At 45.3% G+C, this 24,412-nt stretch overlaps 1 pseudogene; it reads left to right on the top strand.

Moving 5' to 3' along the window:
* The window catches only part of LOC118643410, a 51,038-nt pseudogene extending 37,352 nt beyond the window's left edge, over positions 1-13,686 (top strand).
* Positions 13,687-24,412: the final 10,726 nt, after the last annotated feature.

Raw genomic sequence — 24,412 nt, 5'->3', positions numbered from 1 at the left:
TTCTTCATAGTGTCTTTATTCAGTTTTGGAAATAGGATTATGCTGGCCTCATAAAATGAGTTTGGAAGTCTTCTGTCTTCTTGGATTTTTTTGTAGTAGTTTGAGGAGAATGGGTATTAGATCTTCTTTCAATGTTCAGTAAAAGTCCCCCATGAAGCCATCTGGGCCTGCTTTTGTTTTCTGGGAGTTTGTTTCCCAGTTCAGGTTTGAATTGTATTTTTAGTCTCTATGTTGTTTATTTCTGCTGTGACCTTTACTATTTCTTTCCTTCCACTTGCTCTGGGGTTTTCTTTTTGTTTGCCTTCTAGTTCTTTAAGTTGTGAGGTTAGATAGTCAATTAGAAATTTTTCTTGTTTCTTGAGGTAGGCCTGTAGTGCTATGAACTTCCCTCTCAGAACTGCTTTTGCTGCATCTTATAGATTTTGTGTTGTTATGTGTTCATTTTTATTGGTGTTCAGGAAGTTTTTAATTTCTTCCTTGATCTCCTTGGTTACCATTCATTGTTTGATAACATGCTATTTAACCTCCATGTGTTCAAATGTCCTTGCATATTCTTGTTGCAATTGATTTTTAGTTTCATGCCATTTTGATTTGAGAAGATCTTGATATGATTTCAATCTTCTTGAACTTGTAGAGACTTAGTTTGTGCCCTAACATGTGGTCTATCTTTGAGAATGATCCATGTGCACTTGAGAAGAATGTGAATTCTGCAGTTTTGAGAGGTAAATCCCTGTAGATACTTATGAAATCCCTTTGATCTAGTGCTTCATTTAGAGTCTCATTTTTTGTTAGTTTTTTTGTCTAGAGGATCTACCCACTGATATCAGCAGGGTGTTGAAGTCCTTGATATGATTGTATTGCTGTTGATTTCTTTTTTGAAGTCTTCCAAAAGATTTTTAATATATGTTGGTGCTCCTATATTGGGCTCATATATGTTTACCAAGGTTATATCCTCCTGTTGGATATATTCTTTCAATATTATGTAGTGGCCTTTTTTGTTTCTAGTTATGGCCTTCATTTTGAAATCTATTTGATCAGATATGAGTATTGTTACCCCAGCTTCTTTTCCTTTTTGTTTGCTTGGAAGATTTTTTTCCATCCCTTTACTTTCAACCTAGGTGAGTCTTTTGTTGTGAGGTGGGTCTCTTGTAAACAATATATGTGTGAGTTATGCTTTCTTATCCAATATATGTGTGAGTTATGCTTTCTTATCCAATCAGCTACTCTGTCTTTTTTTACTGGAGCATTCAATCCATTTACATTTAAGGTGATAATTGGTATGTACTTATTTATTTTTGTTTTAGTGTGGTTGTATTTTCCTTTGTCTTCTACCAATTACAGCAGTCCTATTAACATTTCTTGCAGTGCTGATTTGGTGCTAATATATTCCCTTAGTCTTTTTTTTTTTTTTGTCTGGGAAGCTCTTTATTTGACCTTCTATTTTGAATGATAGCCTTGCTGGGTAGAGTAGTCTTCGATTCAGATACTTGTTTTTCATGACCTTGATTACTTTATGTCATTTCCTACTGGCCTGTAGTGTTTCTGTTGAGAAGTCAGTTGATAGACTTATGGGTTTTTTTTTGGAAGGTAACCTGTTGCTTATCTCTTGCTGGATTTAGGATTCTCTCCTTGTCTTTAGTTTTTGGCATTTTAATTACTATGTGTCTTGGTGTGGGACTGTTTGGGTTCTTCTTACTTGGGCTCTCTGTGCTTCTTGAACTTGAATGCCTTCTTCCTTCAAATTAGGAAAGTTTTTCTGTCACTATTTCTTCAAATATATTCTGTAACCCTTGCTCATTTTCTTCTTCATTATGATGTGAATATTATTACATTTCCAGTTGTCCCAGAGTTCTCTTAAGTTGTCTTCCTGTTTTTAAATTGTTTTTTCCTTTTGGTTTTCTGATTGGTTGATTTTTTTTTTTTTTACTCTGTCACTGATTCGGTCCTCAGCTTCCTCTACTTTGCTGGTTAGTCCTTCCAATGTGTTCTTTATTTCTGTTATGTCATTCTTCATTTCCACTTGGTTGGTTTTCAATGTTTCTATATGTTTACTCATGGTGCTGATGTCCTTACTCATGCTATTGAGCTTCTTCAAGATCATGGCTCTGAACTCTACCTCTGATAATTTGCTTAACTGCATTCCATTGATTTCATCTTCAGTAGACGTCTTATGTTTTTTCATTTGGGATTTATTTCTTTGTTTTCCTATTTTGGCTATCTCAGTGTGTTTTGGAGGCTGCCAAATTTTCCCTGTGGGTATTGGTGTTCTGCTGTTTGTGGCTCCCTCTACTGGGTTTGGATGAGCCTGGGAGGAGCCACGATAAATACCACTGTCAAGTCTTACTTTCCTGGGCAGAGTTGCAAGCTCAGGAAATGTTCAGTTATCCTCTACCTTTTTGAGTGGAGGCTATTAGTCTCAATTACTTGAAGAGCCTTGGGTTCTCAGTTGAATAAAAAACTTCCTCAGGCGTTCAGTGTAAGAGGATTTCCTGAGGGTGGGGCAGATGCTGGTTGTTTTTGAGGCTCAACTTGCATTTCTTTGGCCCAGGCAGGCGGTGAGTGGCTGTAGCTAATTTAGTGCTCCTGTCCCAGTGCTTTGCACTGCATAACCGGCTTGAGAGTTTAACCCTGAGGGCACTGCTCACAGTTAAGACCACTGTTGTCCGTGGGTTTCAAGCCCCTGTCTTGCGCCTCCGCAGACCTACCAGGCTCGATTCAATGTCCCTGGTTATATGGTCCTTTCAAGCTGCTTTTCTGTTGCCTTTTTTTTTTTTTATCCTACCTCAAGGACATTTTTCCATATTTTGTTCAGACAGAGTGAGAGGGAGAGAGAGGGAGAGAGAGGAAGAGAGAGAGAGAGAGAAACATCGACGTGAAAGGGACACATCGAGTGGCTGCCTCCTGCATGACCCAACCAGGGTTGGGGACAAACTGCAACTGAGGTACGTGCCCTTAGCGGAACCAAATCCAGGCCTCTGTGGACCACAGGCCGATGCTCTAACTGCTGAGCCAAGCTGGCCAGGGCTTCTGTTGCTTTTTCCCAATAATTTGTCTTTATTTTTGTTGTAATTTCAATTTGGTCCTGGGAGATCGTCTGTGTAGCTTCCATTCACTCTGCCAACATTTTGGAATCCTCCAATAGATATTTGTTGCCATTTTTATTTTATACCTGTGTTCCTCCCACTTTCTTTTTTTTTTTTTTGTTTTTTTTTTTATCCTCACCCGAGGACATTTTTCCTTTTTTTGTTCAGGTAGAGTGGGAGGGAGAGAGAGGAACAGAGAGAGAGAGAGAAACATCGATGTGAAAGGGACACATCGAGTGGCTGCCACCTTCACGACCGACCAGGGCCGGGGACAAACTGCAACCGAGGTACATGCCCTTAGCGAGAACCGAACCCGGGTCTCTCAGGACCGCAGGCCGACGCTCTAACCGCTGAGCCAAACTGGCCAGGGCCTCCCACTTTCTTTTTGTTTCTTCTTCTTACAATGGTCCCTTCAGCATCTCTTGCAGTGCTGTTTGGTGGTGGTAAATTCCTTTAGCCTATTTATTTATTTATTTATTTATTTATTTATTTATTTATTTATTTATGAAGTGTTTTTATTGAGAAATCAGCTGTCAGTCTAATGGGAGCTCCATTGTAGAAAACTTTCTTTTTCTATCTCACTTTTTCTAAAATTCTTTCTTTGTCTTTAATATTTGTCATTTTTATTATGACGTGTCTAGCTGTGGGTCTTTTGGGGTTCATCTTGCTTGGGACTCTCTGTGTTTCCTGAACTTGTGTGACTTTTTTCTTCACCAGTTTAGGGAAGTTTTCTGTCATGATTTATTCAAACAGTTTCTCTATTAGTTTCACTGATTCTTCTCCTTCTGGTACTTCTATAATGCAAATGTTGTTAGTTTTGTATTGTCCCACAGCTCCCTTAAACTCTTCTCCTGCTTTTAAAATTTTTTCCCCATTTGCTGCTCTATTTGGGTGTTTTTTTCTACCTTGTCTTCTAAATTGCTGATTTGATCTTCACCTTCTTCTTATCTAGTATTGAACCCCTCTAAGGTATTTGTCATAGCAGCTATGTCATTCTTTATTTGCTCTTGCTTTTTGTACATAGCTTCTACCTCTTTTTTTAGGCTGAAGTAATTCCCAGTGAGCTCTTCATAATTCTTATTAAGTTACTTGTAGTTCTCACCAACTTGTTTGAGCACCCTTAAAGTCATTGCTTTGAATTCTTTATATTACAAGTTGCTGTCTTCCATTTCCTGTGGTTTTATTTCCTGTAGTTTCTTTTCTGGTGATTCCTCTTTTCCTTTCCTTTGGGTGTTATTTCTTTGTCTCACCATTTTAGCAATCTTGTAGTCCTAGGCCCGGTGAGGGATGTTGGAGTGTGTAGACAAGTTGGTGTGTCCGGTGAGGGATGTTGGAGTGTGTAGACAAGTTGGTGTGTATCAACTAAGGCTGCTGTGCCTCCCAGACTGTTTTGGTGTGTGGCACTTTCTGCCTGTTGTGGTCCTGGAGGATTGACAACTGGCAGCTGATATTGGTCTGTTGTGCAGGTCCCGGTTTCCTGAGTCTTGCTGCTGCTTGGGCTGGGGCACCGCTCTGCTGATGCCACTGGGGATGGGTCTCAGCTGCTGATCTACCTGGGTTGTGTGGGTCCAGCTGGTGCACTGCTGGGGTTTGTGGGTCCTGCTTGTATTCTTCTGAGGTGCATGGGTCCCGCTGGTGTGTTGTTTGGGTACGCTACTGCCAGGTGGGGCTCAGCTCCTGATCAATCACTACTGGGGGTGAGTGTTAGCTCCTGGTTCACAATGCTGCTGCTGCTGCTGTTTCCAGGGGATGCTCTCAGGTCCCAATACTCTTCTGGTGTTTGGGGCTGAGGATGCTCCACTTCTGGGATTTTGCTGCTGCCAGGGTGAGGTGTTCCACTCCAAATCCACTGCTGAAGTTGTCAGGGGCAGGTTTTGGCTGCCCAAGCCCTGCTTCTTGGGCTGGGGCCCTGCTCTTGATCAGCTTCTGCTGATGCCACTGGGGATGGGTCTCAGCTGTCTATCTGAGCTGCTACTGCCTGTTTGTGGTCTGGCTCCACTCCAGCCACATCACTGTTGCTGTGAGGGGAGGTGCCAGGCTCCCAAGCTGGCACTAGTGCTCCTGGGGTTGTGCCACCCCTCCTGAACCTCTCTGAGCATCCACTGCTGGTGGGGTGGGGCTTTACTCCCACCCAGTCACTGCTGGTGTAGGGGAAGGTGCTGGGTTCCATCAGGCTCCTGCTGTGGGTGATGGTGCCGGCTCTCCAAAAAGATGGGGCCTCTCAGCCACACAGAAAGAAGCCCCCTGATGTGTTGCATACCACAGTAGCTGCTAAAGGTTGGTCGTCCACTCAATTCACTCAAACTTTCTTTCACACTCACTCATTCTTTCACACACTAACCCTCACACCTGTGTGGCCCGCCACCCTCTTCCTGATTCTCTTCTTTTCTGAGTTGTCTTCACTCTCTCCTGGGATTCTTCGTTTTCTGAATTCTCTTCACTCTCTCCTGATTCTCTCCATTTTCTATTTTTGCTTCAGTTACTCCAAATTCTCACCATTTTCTGCGATCTCTTTCTCCTGAGTGTCTCTGTTTTCTGCATTCTCCTCTCCTGATTCTCTCCATTTTCTGCTCTCTCTCCTAAATTTTTACATTTTCTGCGTTATCTTTTCTCTCTCTTGATTCTCTCTGTTTTCTTCTCTCTCTCGATGCTCTACATTTTCTGCATTCTCTGCACTTTCTCCTGATTATCTTCGTTTTCTTTTTTAAAAAATCTTTATTGTTGAATGTATTACAGATGTTCCTCATTTTTCTCCCATTGACCCCCTCGTCCCCACTCTCGCCCCCCTCCTGCCTTTTCCCACACTGTTGTCTGTGTCCATTGGTTATGCATATAAGTTCTTTGGTTTATTTCTTCCCACCCCCCAGATCCTTCTTCCCTTTGAGGTTTGTCAGTCTAGCAACCAATTTGTTCTTCTTAATCCCTTCACCTTTTTCACCCATTCCTCCAACCCCCCTTCCATCTTTCTGTTCTTTCATTTGGGACCTGTTTCTTTGTCTCCTCATTTTTGCTGCCTCTTTGTGTTAGTTTCTGTGTATTACTTAACAGGAGGTATAGGGCTAGCTGAGACCAGATGCTGCTCGTTTGAACGAATTTAGGAAAACCTGAAGCAGGATCCAAGACAGGCCAGTCCTATGGTTAAGTAACTGGCAACAGCTTGGGTGGGCCTAAAAGTTGGGTGAGGTGGGGTCTCAGGGAATTACCAGGGCGGGGCAACCGGTGTGAGCCAGGTTGCTGGAGTCCCAGATATGGCCACTGTCTGCTGCCCCAGGGAAGGGCTCACCAAAGGAACAAAGGCCTCTGACAGCATGTTTGTCACTGAGAAAGCCCCCTCTCCAGCCTTCTCTCTAATGCCTAACAGCTCAGTTCTTCCCTGTATGTCTTTGGCGCCCCTCGAGCTGCCTCCCCTCCAAACTGAGAGGGAGTGAGTCCGATAAGTCCATGTGTGGGCCCTTTAAGAGGAGCTGCCTGGGACTCCAGTCATCCTCAGGGAGGACGTTCCCAGCTGAGGTGTCCTCCTGATTTTTATTCGCCACACGTGGGTGTGAGTCCAGCCTGTCCACCTCTGCACCTCCTACCAGTCTCGATGTGGCTGCTTTTTTAATTCTGTAGTTGTAGGACTTCTGTTCAGCGTGATCTCAGGCAGTTTTGAATGATGGTCATTCTGTAGTTTAGTTGTAACTTTGATGTGGTTGTGGAAGGACGGATACCACTTTTACCTACGCCGCCATCTTGACCGGAAGTCCCCTCATTGGTAATTTTTGAAAAGCATCTTGAGCTCTGGGTCACGGGTCCCCTCCAGCCCCATGTGGTGCCTGCACTCCTTCCTGCACCTCAGGTGAGGTTAGCACTGCGTCACTGTCTGGGTGGCATGTGCACCGAGTGAAGTCCTGAACACATGCTGACTAAGCTTTCTTAGTAACTGCAGAGACAAGTGGCAGAGAATTGAGTCATCAGCAGGCAGCCGGTGAAATTTTGGGTCCATTTCAGAAGAACCTGAGTCAGGCCATAGGTTCAGGTTCCACTTTTTGCATTCTCTTCCCTCTCTCCTGATTTTCTTTGTTTTCTATGTTTTTTTTTTTTTTTTTTTTTAATCTTCACCTGAGGACGTTTTTCCATATTTTGTTTAGGTAGAGTGGGAGGGAGAGAGAGGAAGAGAGAGAGAGAGAAACATCGATGTGAAAGGAACACATCGAGTGGCTGCCACCCGCACAACTGACCAGGGCCGGGGACAAACTGCAACCGAGGTACGTGCCCTTAGCGGGAATCGAACCCGGGTCTCTCAGGACCGCAGGCCGACGCTCTAACCGCTGATCAAAACCGGCCAGGGCTGTTTTCTATGTTCTTTACACTCTCCCCTAATTGTCTCCGTTTTCTGCATTCTCTTCACTTTCTCCTGATTCTCTCCGTTTTTTTTTTTGCATTCTCTTCCTTCTCTACTGATTCCTCTGTTTCCTGCATTCTCTTCTCTTTCCTGATTCTCTGCTTTTTCTGCATTTTCTTCCCTGTAGCCTGATTCTTTCCATTTTCTGTGTTCTCTCTCTCTTGATTCTCTCCATATTCTGCTTTTTCTCCCCTGTCTCCTGATTCTCCTTGTTTTCTGTGTTCTCTCTTTTCTCTCCTGAATCTTTCTGTTTCTGCGTTCTCTACTCTCTTTCCTGATTCTTTCCATTTTCTGCTTTTTCTCTTCTATCTCTTGATTTTGTCCATTTTCTGCATTCTCTCCCACCCTTTAGATTCTTTCTGCATTCTCTCATCTTTCTCCTGATTCTCTGTTTTCTGCATTCTCTTTTTTCTCCTGATTTTCTTTGTTTTCTGCTCCCTTTTCTGATTCTACCTTTTCTTCTCTATCTCCCAATTCTCTCCATTTTCTGCATTCTCTCCTCCATCTCCTGATTCTGTGTTTTCTGCTGTCTCTTCTAATTCTTTTGTTTTCTACATTCTCTCCTCTCCTTTGAATCTTTGTTTCTGCATTCTCTGCACTATTTATTGATTCTCTCCTTTTCTGCTTTCTTTTCTATCACCTGAATCTCTGCGTTGTGTCCTCTCTCTTTTGATTTTCTGCACTCTCTCCTCTTTTTTCTGATTCTCTCTATTTTCTCCGTTCTCTTTCCTCTTTGTTGATTATCTCTGTTTTCTGCTTTCTCTCCTCTATCTCCTGATTTTCTCTGTTTTCGGTGTTCTCTTTTCTCTCTCCTGAATCTCTGTCACCTGCGTTTTCTCTTCTCTCTCCCAATTTTCTGCACTGTTTTCCCCTCTCCTAAATCTCACAGTTTCTGCATTCTCTTCTTTTTCTCTTTATTCTTTCTGACTTCTATGTTCTCTCCCCACCCTCCTGATTCTCTTTGTTTCTGTATTCTCTCTGTTTTCTGTGTTCTTTCCTGTATCTCCTGAATCTCTCCGTTTTCTGCGTTCTCTTCTTTTTTCCCGATTCTCCATTTTCTGCGTTCTCTCTTCTCTGTCGTGAATCTGTTTCCTGCGTTCTCGCCTCTCTCTCCTGATTTTCTCTGTTCTCTTCTCTTGCTCCTGACTTTTTTTTTGCCTTCTCTCTTCTGATTCTTTCCGTTTTCTACGTTCTCTTTTCTATTTCCTGATTATCTGCATACTCTCCTCTCTCTCCAGAATCTCTCCATTTTCTGTGATGTCTCCTCTATCTCTATATTCTCTCCATTTTCTGCGTCCTCTTCTCTCCTGAATCTCTCCGTTTGCTGCGTTCTCTCCATTAGCTCTTGAATCTCTGTGTTTTGTGTTCTCTCTTCTCTCCTGAATTTCTCCATTTTCTGCTCTCCTGATTCTTTGCATTTTCTGCTCTTTCTCCAGATACTCTGTTTTCTATGTTCTCCTCATTCTCGCCTGATTTTCTGTTTTATTTTTGCCTTTTCTCCTCTCCCGATTCTTTCCATTTTCTGCATTCTCTCCCACTCTTTAGATTCTTTCTGCATTCTCTCTTCTTTCTTTTGATTCTCTGTGTTTATTGCGTGCTTGATCTTTCTCCTGATTCTCTCTCCTCTCTCCTGATTCTCTCATTTTTCTGCATCCCCTGCTCTCTCTCCCCATTCTCTCCATTTGTAGTGCTCTTTTCTCTTTCTCCTGAATTTGTACGTTATCGTTGTTTTCTTCTCTCTCTCTCGATTCTTTCCATTGTCTGCGTTCTTTATCTCTTCATTCTCTCCATTTTCAGCGTTCTTTCCTGTATCTCCTGAATCTCTTCGTTCGCTGCGTTTTCTCCATTGTCTCCTTTCTCTCCTGATTTTCTGCTCTCTCCTCATTCTCTCTGTTTTCTACGTTGTCTTCTTTTTTCCTGAAACTCTCCATTTTCTGCTCTCTCACCTGATTCTCTCAGTTTTCTGCTTTGTTGTTTTTCTCCTGATTTTCTGTGTTGTCTCCTCTCTCTTGTAATTTTCTGTGTTCTGTGCTCTCCTTGATTCTTGCATTCTCTCCTCCTTGTCCTGATTTTTTCTGTTTTCTCTGTTCTCTCCCCTCTCTCATGATTCTCTCCATTTACTGCGTTTCTTCTCTCTCTACTAATTTTCTTCATTTTCTGTTTCCTCTCCTCTCTCTTTTGATTGTCTTTGTATTCTTTGTTCTCTCCTGTGAGACCTCCACTGCAGTGTGTTAGCCAGTTGACTCCAGATGTCCTGGAACAGTGCCACTGGGAATAACATTGGAACACTTCAGTGTGTGTTTTTCCAGAGTGACAATAAGCCCTGATCTCCTTGAAAGTAGCTGCTATTGTGTCATAGTAGCTTTTGTTTGCTGTTGTTTATAGGTTCCCACCTGCCATTAGGGTGTCTGACCAGCCAGGATGCATTCTGGTGGCTGTGTCCTGTGATTCATCACTTGAAAGTGCTTTCTGCTGTCCCCCACAGGGCAGAGTGTCTTGTTGGACCTATGCTCCTCATCTGAGTGTTTCCTCTCATTTTCCTCCAATGTCTGCCTCTGTCATAGACATCTCCTGTAAACAGAAGTAAAGTTTAGAAGCTTGAATATATTCAGTTTAAACATATTCACATAATAGTTCATTCCACTCATCTTAGAGGCCTGTACTGTCAGGCTATTTCATGATTCCTGTCTCAGTGTGTTTGTAGATTATATGAAGGAACAATTACGTTTACATTTAACTTACCAGTAGCCAAATCTTCTGAATCTTCTCATCTTGTCCTGGGGATAGTTGACTACGATAACCCGCACGGGCCCTTCCACTTGGGAAACCAGGAAGATCCTGGCCGTGTCCTTCGCGCCTCTGGTCCAGCCGCGGCGCTCAGAGTCGGGGAAGTCGAGGCTCGTCCAGTTGCGTGAGGACGGGAACCCTGACTCACTGCTCAGGTCTTTCAGTGTCTTCAAAAGCATTTTCAACCTACTGTAGCCATAAACTTTTCCAAGTGATGTTTAGGCAATTTAAAGATTAGAATCTGCCCAGCTGGTGTGGCTCAGTGGATGGAGCGATGTTCCACAGACTGGGAGGTCAGGGCGCCTGCCCAGGTTGCGGGCTTGATCCCCAGTAGGGGGCGTCAGGAGGCAGCTGATGGATGATTATCTCTCACATTGAAATTTTTTTTTAATCTCATCTTTCTCTCTTCTTTCCTTTTTCTCTAAAAAAATCAATAAAATTATTAAAAAAATTAAAATCCATTTCCAGCACATTGCAGGTTATTTTAACCTTGTTTTAAAATCTTCAGAGAGCTGCACTGGTGATGCCCTGGGAGGCAGAAGAGCCACATAGAAGGTAGTCAATCTGCCTTGTGGAGAGTATGTCCTGGGCACCTCTGGCCATGATGCTCCTGCAGATCCCAGATCCCCCTGCTCTGGGGCAGCTGGTGTCCACTGGGCAGCTGATGTCCACTCCACTTGCCTGTGGGGGTGGGGTGGGCAGGTCTGCAGTGGGGCCTCCTCGGCCAGGCCTGTGCCTTTCACTCAGTCAGGGTGTAGACCCAGCAGAGAGCTAAGCATTCTTGCAAATGTAGTTTCATAATTTCAATAAAAATATATACAGCAAGGAAAATTGTAAAATTTGGAAAATTAAAAAAATACCAAAAAAAGTCGCTGTAGCCCTGGCCGGTTTGGCTCAGCGGTTAGAGCGTCCGCCTGCGGTCCGGAGAGGCCCGGGTTTGGTTCCCACTAAGGGCATGTACCTCGGTTGCAGTTTGTCCCCGGCCCTGGTTGGTCGTGTGGGTGGCAGCCACTCGATGTGTCCCTTCACATCGATGTTTCTCACTCTCTCTCTTCCTTTCTCTCCCTCCCACTCTGTCTGTACAAAAAATGGAAAAATGTCCTCGGATGAGGATTTAAAAAAAAAAATAAAAAAAAAAGTCGCTGTAATCTCACCACCAAAAGAAAATATGTTAGTGAATTTCTTCCAGATTGTATTTTAATGTACGAGAGGGATCATTTATGAAACAGTGACAGCATTCTCGGTCTCTGCTAAGTGCAGGTTGCATGAGGCTGACATGGTCATTGAAATGTGATGAACTGTGATCATGAGCATCTGTGGAAAATAGAAAGGGGCTGCGAGGCATCGGGTTTGTAGAGAGTGAGATGTTTGAGAGGAATTCCCTGAGGAGAGGAGAGAGGGAGGGAGGATCTGAGCTGGGACTGTGATGTGTGGACTTCCAGGTGCTCAGAGGCAGCGTGTGGGAGACCCTCACAGTCCACAGGGTAGGCTGGAGTTTACTGCACGGGCCACAGAAAGCTGCCCAGTGTTTCTGATGTGAGGTGGTGCGTTTGCACTCAGGATCACCCTCTGCCCAGGTGGAGGTGTGCACTGAATGTGCTCCCCGAGAATCCCACAGAACTGAGCAGACGCTGACTGCGGTCAGGGAAGGTACCACCTTCCAGAGCCTCAGGACAGTGTCAGAGGTGAGGGGACTGTCAGATGTCTGGGAGGTTGATCGTGCCTGGATGGGAGTCATGGCCCCTGGAGGGCACCCTGGGATGTGGTGTTCGAGGCCATGGCTTCTCAGTGTGTTGGATAATGCTGTTTAGGGCCCATGAAGTGACCAGCAGTAGATGAGTGATGTCACATTGGTGCAGACAGTGAGGTTGAGCGGGTGTAGACGGGGTCGGCTGACAGTGGGCATCCCAGGGATAGTGCAGCAGGAACCAGTTAGGAGGCAAATTGAATCTTCCAGGCTGGAGATGAAGATGGGAAGGCAGACCCTGGCCTGTTTGGGGAAGGACTCCTGGAGGCACCTGGGGCCTGTCTGAGGAAGGATGTTGTAGATGTGGGCTTGTGGGAGGCTCTGGACCCTGGTCAGGGCTGGGTTAGAGCCCTGGGTGCCATTGGCCAGTTTCATCAAAGCCACAGAACAGGTGTCAGACCCAGGAATAGACAGGAGAGGAGAGAGGGTGGAATCACAGCCTTAGGAAATGCCACTGGGGCTGGGCAGGGAGCAGCCAGCGTGGGACTCAGGCTGCCGGGAGCAGGCTCCTCCCCACGTGGCCCCTGTGCAGGGGGAGGTCTGGTGGCCTGTGCAGGACTCCTTCTAGCTGCCTCAGGAGCAGCAGCGTGCGGAGTGGCAGGATGAGCCCTGGAGCCCTTCCTGGAGGAGGAGGACAGTGAGCAGACAGAAGAGTTGGTGCTGACAATGTAGAGAAGGTATGAAGAGCTTGGGATCACTGGAGTTTCCAGGGCTCCCCTGGACCAGTGGGCATTTGCTGAGATTCTGCACAGGCCTCTCCAATTTGTGAAATAAATGTTCCAGTGTGAGAGCGCCCTACTGTGGGTTGTGGTTTTTGGAGTACTTAGGTACTGGAGGGGAAAAGAGATGCTGATGCTGACTTTAATGTATCGACCCCCTAGTTCCTTGCAGGGCCTGCATTAAACGGAGTTGTAGTCGCCAGGTTTTACTTCTCTTGGGTGTGCTGTGCAGTTTTGTTCTTTATGATGCTGTGACCCACTTTACTTTCACAGAAAGGAAACATCCATCCTGTAAAGCATGTTGGAAACAGTGAAGTGGCCAGGGGAGTGCTGGGTGCGCTGGACAGAAGGGCTGTGCGTGGACACAGGGACCAGAGTGAGGAGCCAGGTGACGACGGGAGAAGAGGAGCCAGGCTGTTGCTGCTGAGTCACCAGCAGCAGGGAGCTTCCCTTCCCTGTCAGAGTTCAGGGTGATGTGCTTAGAGAGCCTTCTGCAATGAGCTCCATCCTGGGCTGTGTTGTCAAGACGCAGTTTTCGGTTGCTTAGGCCTGTGCTGTTGCAGACACTGATTCTGTCCTTCACCCCGCAGCCCCCTGGCCGTCCGCAGCCTCCAGGACTTGGCTGCATCGCCATCCGGGGCCCCATGAAGAAGGTCATTCACCAGGAAGCAGTGAGCAGAAATGGGACGGACTGAAGACCACTCCCGGGTTCAAGCGAAGGAGAGCTCACTGCCGTCGAATGGAAACCATCGTCTGGTTGGACAAAGAGGTCTTTGCCAGTCGGATTTCCAACCCGTCAGAGGACAACAGCTGTGAAGGTTTAGAAGAGGAGCAGCAGGAAGAGGAGGGGTAGAGCCCGGCTGAGATGAGGCCAGAGCCCCCCGTGAACTTCCTGAGGGAGAAGGTCCTTCGTCTGCCCCTGCCTGACCCCTGAAGTACCACCTGCTCTGCTACAGGGACATGTGAGGGCGGGCGGCACAGCCTGTGGCCAGCAGAGGGCGCCCGTCCGCATGGTTCTTCTTCCAGTTTGATCTGGATTATCTGGTAGAATCTTCATTAAATGGTAGATTTCTTTAAATATAATCTGACAAACGTAAGTGCATGGGAGAATGTTTTCTTGAAAGAGAGAGTGTCCCAGAGAAGGGTTTACTGCCAGTTCCTGTGACACAGGTAGAGACGTCTGCGTAGCAGTGAAACTGTGGCCCAGGTGACCCGGCCGGGCGTGGTCAGGCTGCGGATGGGACGTGAGAGGGAAGCACAAGTTCATGAACCTGCGAGTTTTTTCTGGGTGTGACACACCCATGTCCAAGTTTGAACGTTATGTTATTAATTTCTAACCCTGACTTTCACTTAAGCTTGTAGTTTTTGCTGTTTTTGTTTTTAATCTTCAACCGAGGACATTTTTCCATTTTTTGTTCAGATAGAGTGGGAGGGAGGGAGAGAAGGAGGGAGAGAGAGAGAGAGAGAGAGAGAGAGAGAAACATCAACGTGAAAGGAACACAGGGCAAAACTTGTAGTTTTAAAAAGGAGACTTTTCTTGAAAAGCCTCCCTTATTATAAGTAATAGAAGTCACTCTTATGGGACTTGTCAGTGTAGGTTTTTTTTATTTTAAAAAATCATGTTGGGGAAGGAGTAACAAAAGTGACAAACTGCGAGATATCTTTTAGAAGTTCCAAAAGAATTCCAGGGGATTTTCCCCCTGGTACCTTTGATTATATTTGAGAGAACTAATGTCACCCTGTATGGGTAGCACTGTTGGTAGAATGTCAGCCCAAGACTCCAAGGTTTGGGGTTCAATCTCTGGTCAGGGCACATACGAGAATCAACCAATAAATGCATAAATAAGTGGAACAACAAATCATTGTCTCTCTCTCTCCCTTCCTCTCTCCAAAATCAGTCAATCAATAAAAAATAGAAGCAATGTCTAGTAATCCTCGGAAGAATATCCTGAAGAAGAAAATGAGTGTTGTGTGCAGATAATAAACCACGTAAGTTCTACCCAATGATGGGGATCACTGTGGTCATTCAGTGGGACTGTGGGTGTCCGAGGACTGACCTGTTGGTAGGTACTGTGGGGAGGGACTCAGGCTGGGTGTGGACTCAGGACTCTTGGAGGTGGCCTGTGCTTTTCCTCTTTTCTGTAATCACATTGGAGCACTGATTCATAGATTTTATCTTTTGTAATTCTGCAGAGGATTCGCTAGTTTTGTACATTTTCTCAAGAACAAATGCATGTGTTTTGCTGGCTGCACTGTGACAGCAGTTTTAGCCTCGGGGAGCCATCTGGGCTCCTGTGGCAGGAGCTTCCTGTCCCATCGGGGTCTGGTCCAGAAGGAAAGGGGGTTGGTGGCGGCAGAAATGTTTTGAAGTTACATCTGTTATTTTAAAACATTGGTTCTCTTCTAAATTTATTTTTTACCCAAAGAAAAGACTAGTATTAAATGTTAACAGTAAGCCCAAGCTCAGAGTGCTGGTGTTGGATTACTCACTCGGATGTTAGGATTAGTTTTATCCTTTAGCCTCTTGGGTTTTGCTGAGGTTCAGTATCTCTGTGGTTTCAAGCAGTTAACTGATGACAGCCCAGTTATTTTGTTACCTTGTTGCTGTTTGTAGTCACTGAATCATCTTTGTTACCGGATGCTGTGTGCATGTGTAGCGGGGAAACGTATCTTGTCCTCGATTTGTAACTTCAAGCTGTTGTAAAGAGGGTCGTCCTGGTAGTGTGTACTTCCTCTGATGAGGCAGGCGGCATCCTGCAGAGAGAGGAGCGTGGTGTGTGCTACACCGCATGGTGGGCGTTATTCTAATCGATCTGTACCGGCCTCTGCGATCTGTGGACATCTCCGCACATACTATTGAACAAAAGACATCTGTCAAATCTGTGCCTGACTAAAGTTTCCCCCCTATGATTATAAGTGGATTTAATTTATTTTAAACCGTGTTTGACTTATAACAAGGCAATGCGTAAGACATGATTTTCCCATATATGTGTTAAACCTTGCCAAATAGTTTAAATTTACATGTTCTCAGTTGTCATTTTAAAACCAGAATTTGGTTAAAAATAGGAAGATATAACACATGTGAACTAGCTCGGTGTCTGTCAGCGGGACGGAGCACTGTGAGGTGTCCTGGCCCCGTGTCACAGGGTCAGTGTGACTGCGCTGTTCCCAAACAGGTGCGTCTAGCATGGTCTGTGTTGGAGCCACAGTCTGGACGGCCGTGCCTTCTGTGTTCAGAGTCATCTGTATTTTTATATGAGACTTTTGTCCTGAAAGTAGTAAAGCCATAGAGATGTACAGAACAGAGATCAAATGTATATTAAGTGAGTAATGTAAAAATCAACTGTGTGTGTGAAAATGCTTTTGTCGGTCTGGAACTTCCAGGGGATTCATGAAAGAAATTTGAAAAAGATTTAAAGGAGCTGATATGCCCGAATAACTACAAGATATCAATAAAGGTAGTTAAGACATTTTAGCCTTCTTAGCATTGCTTCTGTTTCATCTGCAGGATAGAAAGTCTTAACTACACCCTTCCCACCCACACCCACACACAAAACAAACCTTAAACAATAAACATTCTATTCTTTCTTAGAATGTGTTTTCATTCACACTTTGTTTTATTGCTTAAATTTGGTATATGAGAGTGTCTGTGGTTAGATTTTTGGCACAATGTTTCCATGCTGTGAAATGTTGAAAGATAATTGGGTACTGGCGACACATCTTACTGGCAGCAAAGGGGGCGAGAGTTGAGGGTTGGGGTTGGTTTGGGGTCAGGGCCAGGGTTTAGGATTGGGGTTTAGGGTCAGGGTCATGGTCAGAGCAGGGTCAGGTGTTAGGGTCTTTGGTCATCTGGGTCTGAGGGTCAGGATCAGGACTTCAAATTTTGAGGCCCTGACTCTACCTTCATGACCTGAGGCCCCACCTCCTTTAAGATCCCAATGTGAGAGTTTTGGGGGAACAGAGAAGTGCAGAAAGCAGTTAGCCTGTGGTGGATTCCAGCCTCCCCCCCCCCCCCCAAGACATGACTGCAGCCGCCTGCAAACCTGGGGGCTCATCCACAGGAATTTCCATCACAGGCTCAGGCTGCAAGGCCAAGACCACGGCACCAGCAGAGTCCGTGTCTGAGTCTGTTCCCAGCTCGACCTTTTCCCTCTAACCTCACAAGACAGAAAGGCAACCAAGTTTTCTTTTTTTAACAAAAATCTGTAATTTTATACTGGGAGGGATGGACAGTCCTCCTCAGGGGCAGCTTGGAAAAAATAAAAGTTTGGAAAAATCCAGGTGTGGTTGCTGTGTGTGTGGTGAAGGTAGAAGGGATGAGGGGTGAGGGCCCCTCACACCCTCCCTGTGGCCTCAGTCTCAGTCCTGGGGTGGAGCAGGTGCCACTTTCTTTCCTGCCCCTCGGGACTGTTGAGGGCCACACAGTGACGGAACGACAGGCATGTTGGTGGAGAAGTGATCATCCCGACCCATCTACTGGGCTCCCGTGCCTTCTGCTCCAGGTAGGTGCCCTCCAGAGGGAGGATTCCTGGTATCTCTGGGCACTGATTTTGTTCCTTCACGAGGCCTCCACCTTCGCGGATGAACGTCCTCCCAGCAGCCCTGCTTCCTAACGCACCACATGGGCACAGGTTCCAGCCTGTGAACTTGCAGGGACAGAGCTGCTCCACACACAGCAGGAGGGTCTGCTCCCAGGCTCGTTACTGTGTCTGGTGTTCAGGGGGTGTTCATTTGAGGACCTCAGTTTCTCTGTGGCTGTTGGCTGGAGGCCTCCCACGTTCACTCTCCATAGGGCAGCTCACAGCAGGAGCAGCGCCTGTCAGGAGAGGGCTGGTGAGGGACCTGGTCCCGCTGTGAGTGTCAGGACTGCATCCGCCTCGTCCAAGCCCCCTCTTAGACTGCATGTGTCCATTTATTTCTGCAACTGAAAAATTATTAACGTACTTTGTTTTAGTAAGTGTGTCCAGCTTCTTGCAATCCAATGGTCTTAGGTGACACATTAGACTCAGTCGTCGTCTGAGACTCCCTTCCCACAGTGTCCTCACTAGGCGGGCACACGGGTGGGGTGGTGGGGGGATGCGGGCATTTACTGGGGACAGATCTTAGGGGAGCTGCTGAACAGCTCTGTCCCTATTTCCTTCCTCTCCCAGGAGAGGGAAACCCCAGAACAATGAGGACAGTCAGCAGGGGGAGGAGCTGCCTGGAGGGATAGTTTATCTGTAGTTTCCTCATTTCAGGGTTCATTTTATGAATGTGAAGTTTTACTAGGGAATCACCCATTTTCTCTAGTTATCCTATTTGATGCAACAGGTTTGTTTTATTTGACTCTTAGTTTCTCCTCTCCTATTTCTTTTACAGAATTATTACAATTAATAAATATGGATACATTGTAAGTGACAGAAGTCTGTATTTTATTACATTTCCCTCATTCAGAGCTCAGTCTCATTAGAAGCCCCGAACAATCTTCCAACCAGAGAGGTTAATGCTGACATCTGGGCTCCTGGGCTGACGGGGTGGTGTGATGTGAGATGCAACCAGGAGAAGAAACAGGCCTGATAAGTAGAGTGTCCACACTGTGCTCTCCAGTCTCGGGGGAGCTGTTGGTAGATTTTATACATGATGTTAATTTTGAAACATCAAGTGGTCACAGGGAGTAAGTCAGACAGGACGAGAGGGGGCAGGAAGCAGAGAGCAGGGAGCACACGGTGGAGGTGGTGCTGGCCTGAGCTGGCAGGTCCGTGAGCTGGCAGAGGAGCAGGGGTGTGAGGACCAGAGAGAGGCTGTGGTTAGTGCTGCCCCGAGGATGGAGCCGACACAGGTGCAAGAGTGAGTTCCCTAAACTCTCCATGTATCCAGTTAGGAAAGAACTAAGAAGAGAAGAGGAAGGGAGAGTGTGTTGCTCACATGCTGGGCAGGAGCTACAGGTACCACCTCACAGAATCCTCGCAGCCACCCTGAGAGGGAGCCGTCACCACCCTCTGACAGAGCAGGAGACTGAGTTTCTGTTTCTTTGCCTGAAGTCACACAACTAGTAGGTCAGCTCTGCACCTGTGTGTGGCTCCAGCACTGCCCTGTAGGGAAACTGCCTCCCTGGACTCCATTCCGAGGGGAAGCAGACCTGTGCTCTGAAGAGAAGAACATTTTAAATGGCTGGAGGAGAAAAGGGTGTAGAAGTGGAGAAATCACTGTTATAAGGGTCCGGTGTTGGCCGTGCTCTTGTGAAGGGTCAGTCCACCTCCTCCCTCCCCACCTGTTCCCTTCCAAAGCTTCCTGCTCAAGTCCAACCCCAAAGCCCAGGTGGAGCGAGTGCAGGGCAAGCTGGACCCTTAGGTGAGGTGCAGATTTTTTTCAAATAGAATGAGCAAGAGGCCTCTGGTAGGTGAGAATATAAGATTTTAGAGGGAGCAATGATTCTCAATACAGTACTCTCTAAATCAAAACCGCATATCTTCAGAGTGAACATAACACAGCATTTCATAGCCAGTGGCACAGTATCCGACTTGGGGCAACTTGTACCCCTACAATAGCATATTGTAACATAACCTTGAATTAATGATCAAGATGTGATTATTTTGTGCCAGAGAACAACTCAAGAATCACACAGTACAAGTTGCACACTAGATACAACGGCCCCGCCCAAGGTTCTCATTTCTGCTCCCCTCCCCCCATTTGCTTGTTCACCTACTGCAGATTCTCAGGGCTCGGAGAAGACCTATCACCCAGGCACTGGGGAGTGAAGTGTGATGCTGAATGTTACCTTAACTTAACTTTGAGAATACCTGTATTAACTAACCCACAGAAGTGAACACTGTACCAAGAGCCATTTCTATTTGTTTAAATGGAGATTTTATTTATTTATTTATGCATTTTTTATTCTCAACTGAGGACATTTTTCCATTTTTTGTTCAGATATGAATGGGATGGACGGGGAGAGAGAGAGAGAGAAAAACATCGACGTGAAAGGGACACACCGCGTGGTTGCCACCTGCATGACCCAACCAGGGCCTGGGACAAACTGCTTGCATGGTCCTCAGAAAATCACCAGGGTGAGGCCCTCAGTGTGAGCCAGGTGCTGGAGTCCTAGATAAGAGGACCTTCTGCCACCCGGGAAAGGGCTCACCAAGGGAGCGTCAGCCCAGGAGAAAGCCACCTCCCCAGCCTTCGCCCTGAGGTCAAACAGCTCAGTTCTTCCCTGTGTGTCTCTGGCAGCCCTCAAACTGCCTCCACTTTTAGCTCAGAGGGAGCAAGTCCTAGTAAGTGTGCTCGCCGGCCTTTTAAGAGCAGCTGCCTGGGGCTCCAGCAGCCTCAGCCTCCCCCATGCTCAGTTCCCACTGGTTTTACAGGCAGAAGTGATGGGGATTCTCTGCTGGTACTGGAACCCTGAGCTGGGTGCCTGGTGTGGGATGGGGACCCCTCAGTCCTCAGGGAGGACCTTCCCAGCCAGATGTCCCTCTTTTTTTTTTTTTATCCTCACCCGAGGCCGTTTTCCCATTTTTTGTTCAGATAGAGCGGGAGGGAGAGAGAGGAAGAGAGAGAGAGAGAAACATCGACGTGAAGGGACACATCGAGTGGCTGCCACCCGCACGACCAACCAGGGCCAGGGACAAACTGCAACTGAGGTACGTGCCCTTAGCGGGAACCGAACCCGGGTCTCTCTGTACCGCAGGCCCAACCGCTGAGCCAAACCGGCAGGGCCAGATGTCCCTCTTGATGTTTATCCACTACAGGTGGGTGTGGGACCAGCCCGTCTGCCTCTGCTCCTCCTCTGCCCCTCCTACGCCCCTCCTACCAGTCTCCACGTGGCTGCTTCTTTAACCTGGTTGTGGTAGGACTTCCATTCCGCTCGATTTCAGGTGGTTCTGAGTGATGACTGTGTGGTAGTTCAGTTGTGATTTTGATGTTGTGGGAGGAGAGGATACTGCGATTACCTACCCGCCATCCTGACTGGAAGTCTACGGTATGTTTAAATAAGCTGTTCACACATAAGGCTAGAAACTGTCTCTATTTGGGGTCAGCTTCTGCACAGCTGAAACTCAGGGTTCTCCTTCCAAGGAAGAAGGAGGTAAAGATACAGCTCCAGTGTTTACAAGCCTCACAACTCCAGACCTGTGTCGGGGGTTCACAGGTGTGTTCTTGTAGATGCACAGACACAGTGGACAGAGCCTGCTGAAGGCAAAGATAAGTCTTTTACTAGAGAAGTTATGCCCGGCCGGTGTGGCTCAGTGGTTGAGCCTTGACCCATGCAGCGGGAGGTCGCTGGTTCAATTCCCAGTCAGGGCACGTTCCCAGGTTGTGGGCCCGGTCCCTGGTGGGGGGTGTTGATGTTCTCTCTCTCATTGATGTTTCTCTCTCCCTCTGTCTTCCTCTCTCTCTGAGAATCAAGAAAAAAAAAAAAGTTATGTGCCTGGGGTGCCACTATCTACTTTGACCTATCAGGAATTTATGATCTGATGACCTAGAGGTTATTTTCCATAGAACCCAATTTTTGTCTACACTGTATGTCTTTGGCCAGAGTTTGAGATCTTTACCCAGTTTTATTGGAGCTGTTTGTAGTATAATTCTTTTTGTATTTTGAGCAGAAATTTCTTATCAGATATTTGTTTTGCAAAAATTTTTCCCAGAGTGTGGCTTTTTTTTATTTTTTTATTATTATTAAACAAGTGGTTTTTAAAGTTTATAAAGTCGTGATACTGGGGTGAAGCCAAATATGAGGTGAGCAAAGCGGCCCAGAGAAAATGAGATGAGCCAGGGTGGGGGCTGAGCTGAGCAGGGACGGGAGCAGGTGCAACCAGTCTGTGCGGAGCAGCACGTCCTCAGGACTGGACACTGGACTTAGGGGTGCGCAACCTCTGTTGTCAGTTTACTTGAGCATTACAGGCTCCCAGGAGCAGGGCCGATTCTTGCACCTGGGTCTTCCAGCAACGAATGTAGTCAGCCACAAAAATGAGAAATTTCTTAGTAATAAAACAAAGACCCTAAGAGGTTTGTTCCCTGTCCAAAAGGTCACTGGTTGTGAAGGACAGACCCAGGCTCAGATCCATTTTGGAGACTAGAAGCACAGGAGTTTCCTCTATCAGAACTGCTGCCGTCGTCCATGAAGGAGTGAAAATTAGAAAAGGAGCAATTGTAGGCTAAACAATTCATAATATCCATGCCCAACCCCCACTGTTAAGAGACCAAAGTGGGTGAGCAAAAAAAAAAAGATGTCTAGTTGTTGTCACCACAATAATCTAGGTGTTTGTTTTTTATTTATTTATTTTTATTTTTTTAATCCTCACCCGAGGACATTTTTCCATTTTTTGCTCAGGTAGAGTGGGAGGGAGAGAGAGGAACAGAGAGAGAGAAACATCGATGTGAAGGGACACATCGAGTGGCTGCCACCCGCACAACCGACCAGGGCCGGGGACAAACTGCAACCGAGGTCCGTGCCCTTAGCGGGAACCGAACCCGGGTCTCTCAGGACCGCAGGCCGACGCTCTAACCGCTGAGCCAAACCGGCCAGGGCAAGGTGTTTGTTTTTTAACTAGCCCATGTTTTCCTCTAGTAGTTTTTTTCAAAATAAAAATGGCTGCATGTTACAACTTACTTAAACAATACAAAAAAATACAATTTGCTAAAACATCTTACCCCAAGAGAAAAAAACTTTAATATTAAGTACACACCCTTCTGGACAGCTCTGTACACATGCACATTTACTTTCTTCTCCTTTCTGTGGATTTAATGTTCTCCTCTAGGTTCTTACAATGGGTATAAAACTTGCAAAATTTCAGCTCTTCTCTTTTCTTAGTATGTACACTAAGAACGCACACTTTTCTATAAGTTTTGGTCTGTAGCCTTTTTATTGTTATTAGGTTCAAATTATTTTCTAAGTCTAATTGATTTATTTTGGGTGTTATTAGTGTCCATAATTTCTAAATGTAAGGACTTTCCAGTTAAGCTTTGTTACTGATTTCTAGACTAAATACAACAGGAGCAAGAAACATGCTTTATGTAATTTTATAATTTTAATTTTTTGAGGTTTGTTGAAAAGTGGTTTTCCTAGTGCAGTATGGTCACTTAAAAAAAAGTTTCAAGTGTGATCCTCTGCTGTCATCTAGTGTGCATGCTGGGAGTAACACCACAGTGCGGGACAGCATAAAAAATGGGTGAATACAGTGAATGTAATGAAAGTTGAATTTGATTTGCTGCTCAAGTTAAGTTTCTGAGATGATTACTGATTTTTGGTTGGTACCTGTTGGTTCTAAAAGTGGTATGCTCTGTCCTTGAATGAGAGCTGTGTTAAATGTGTTATGATACATTAAATGTATTATGATGATAGATTTGCCTATATTTTTCTTGCAGTTTTGATTTTTATACTATGAGTATTTGTTATAAAGTGCTTATTAATTTGGAACTTCCTGTGAAATTAAAGTTATTGACCTGAGGTGCTCTTCCTTATTTCTAGTAATGCTTCTTGCCCTCAAGTCTGCGTATGTTATTATACAATGTTTATTTAGTTTATGTTTTCATCACATATCTTTTTACATGCTTTCACTTCCAATCTCTTTGGACCCTCATGTGTTTAGATAGCCCCCAGTGTTCTGTGTTAACGATGAGTGCCCATTAAAATCCATAAGGAAGTGCTTCTGATGGAGGGTATGACCTAGGGGTCCAATGTTTTTTCCATTCCGTTGTCCCTCACCATTTATCATATAATTCATATGTTTCCAATGGTCTCAGGAGACATCTTTATCATAAAAAATTGACACGTGGATTTGAGTCTGTTACTGGAACTTCCTGCTCCATCCATTTGCTTACAGGGCTTCATGCGGCTGCTGAGATGACCGGCTTCACACTGTGATACATTGTTGCACCCGGTGGGGCTGCACGTATTTGTTACTGTGCGTGCTCAGAATGTCCTTTCAGTGCCTCCTTATTTTTCAGGTGAACTTACATTGAGCTTGTTTTCCTTTTAAAAATCTTTCTGATATTTTAATGTAGATAATATTAAATATATACACGAATTTGGAAAATTGACATCATTTTCTATCTAACAGCACGATGTTACTTTCTATTTACTCAAGTTTTTTATGTGGGTAGCGTTTTAAAATTTTGATAGAGATTGCACACATTCTTGTGAAGTTTATTCCCAAGGCATTTTGTTGGTATTGTGGTATTGGTTCTTTGATTATATTGTAAATTACCTTTTACAAATGTAAAGACTATTTCTGCATGTTATTGATTCCCCACTGTAATAAATTCTAAATATTTTTAAATGGATTCTCATTAGTTATTAAGGGAAAGAAACTCTGATGCAACAATAATAATTACATTATTTTAGTTATATTAAATGTAAAACAGTTAAAGCTTGTAAGAAGACAAAGAAATGAGGTAATGTGAAGAGTTAGAAAGATTCTGTTTTATTAGTGATGTTATTAATGTTTAAATATAATAGCAACAGGATGCTTAGCATTTTAAAAAATCATGCTTTTATTTATTTATTTTTAAAATTAATTTTTATTAATCTATTTTTGTTACAGATGTTTTTTCTTTCCCCCCCATTGACACCCTCCTGTTGATCCTCCTCCCGCCCCATCCCCAGCATTGTTGTCCATGTCCATTGGTTACACATACATGCGTATAAGTTCTGTGGTGTATCTCTTCCCTTCCCCCCATACCCTCTGCTGAGGTTTGCCGGTCTGTACCCTACCTC

Source organism: Molossus molossus, unplaced genomic scaffold (genome assembly GCF_014108415.1).
Source record: "Molossus molossus isolate mMolMol1 unplaced genomic scaffold, mMolMol1.p scaffold_m16_p_35, whole genome shotgun sequence".
NCBI classification, from domain to species: Eukaryota; Metazoa; Chordata; class Mammalia; order Chiroptera; family Molossidae; genus Molossus; species Molossus molossus.
This window is presented reverse-complemented; position numbering and strand designations above follow the sequence as displayed.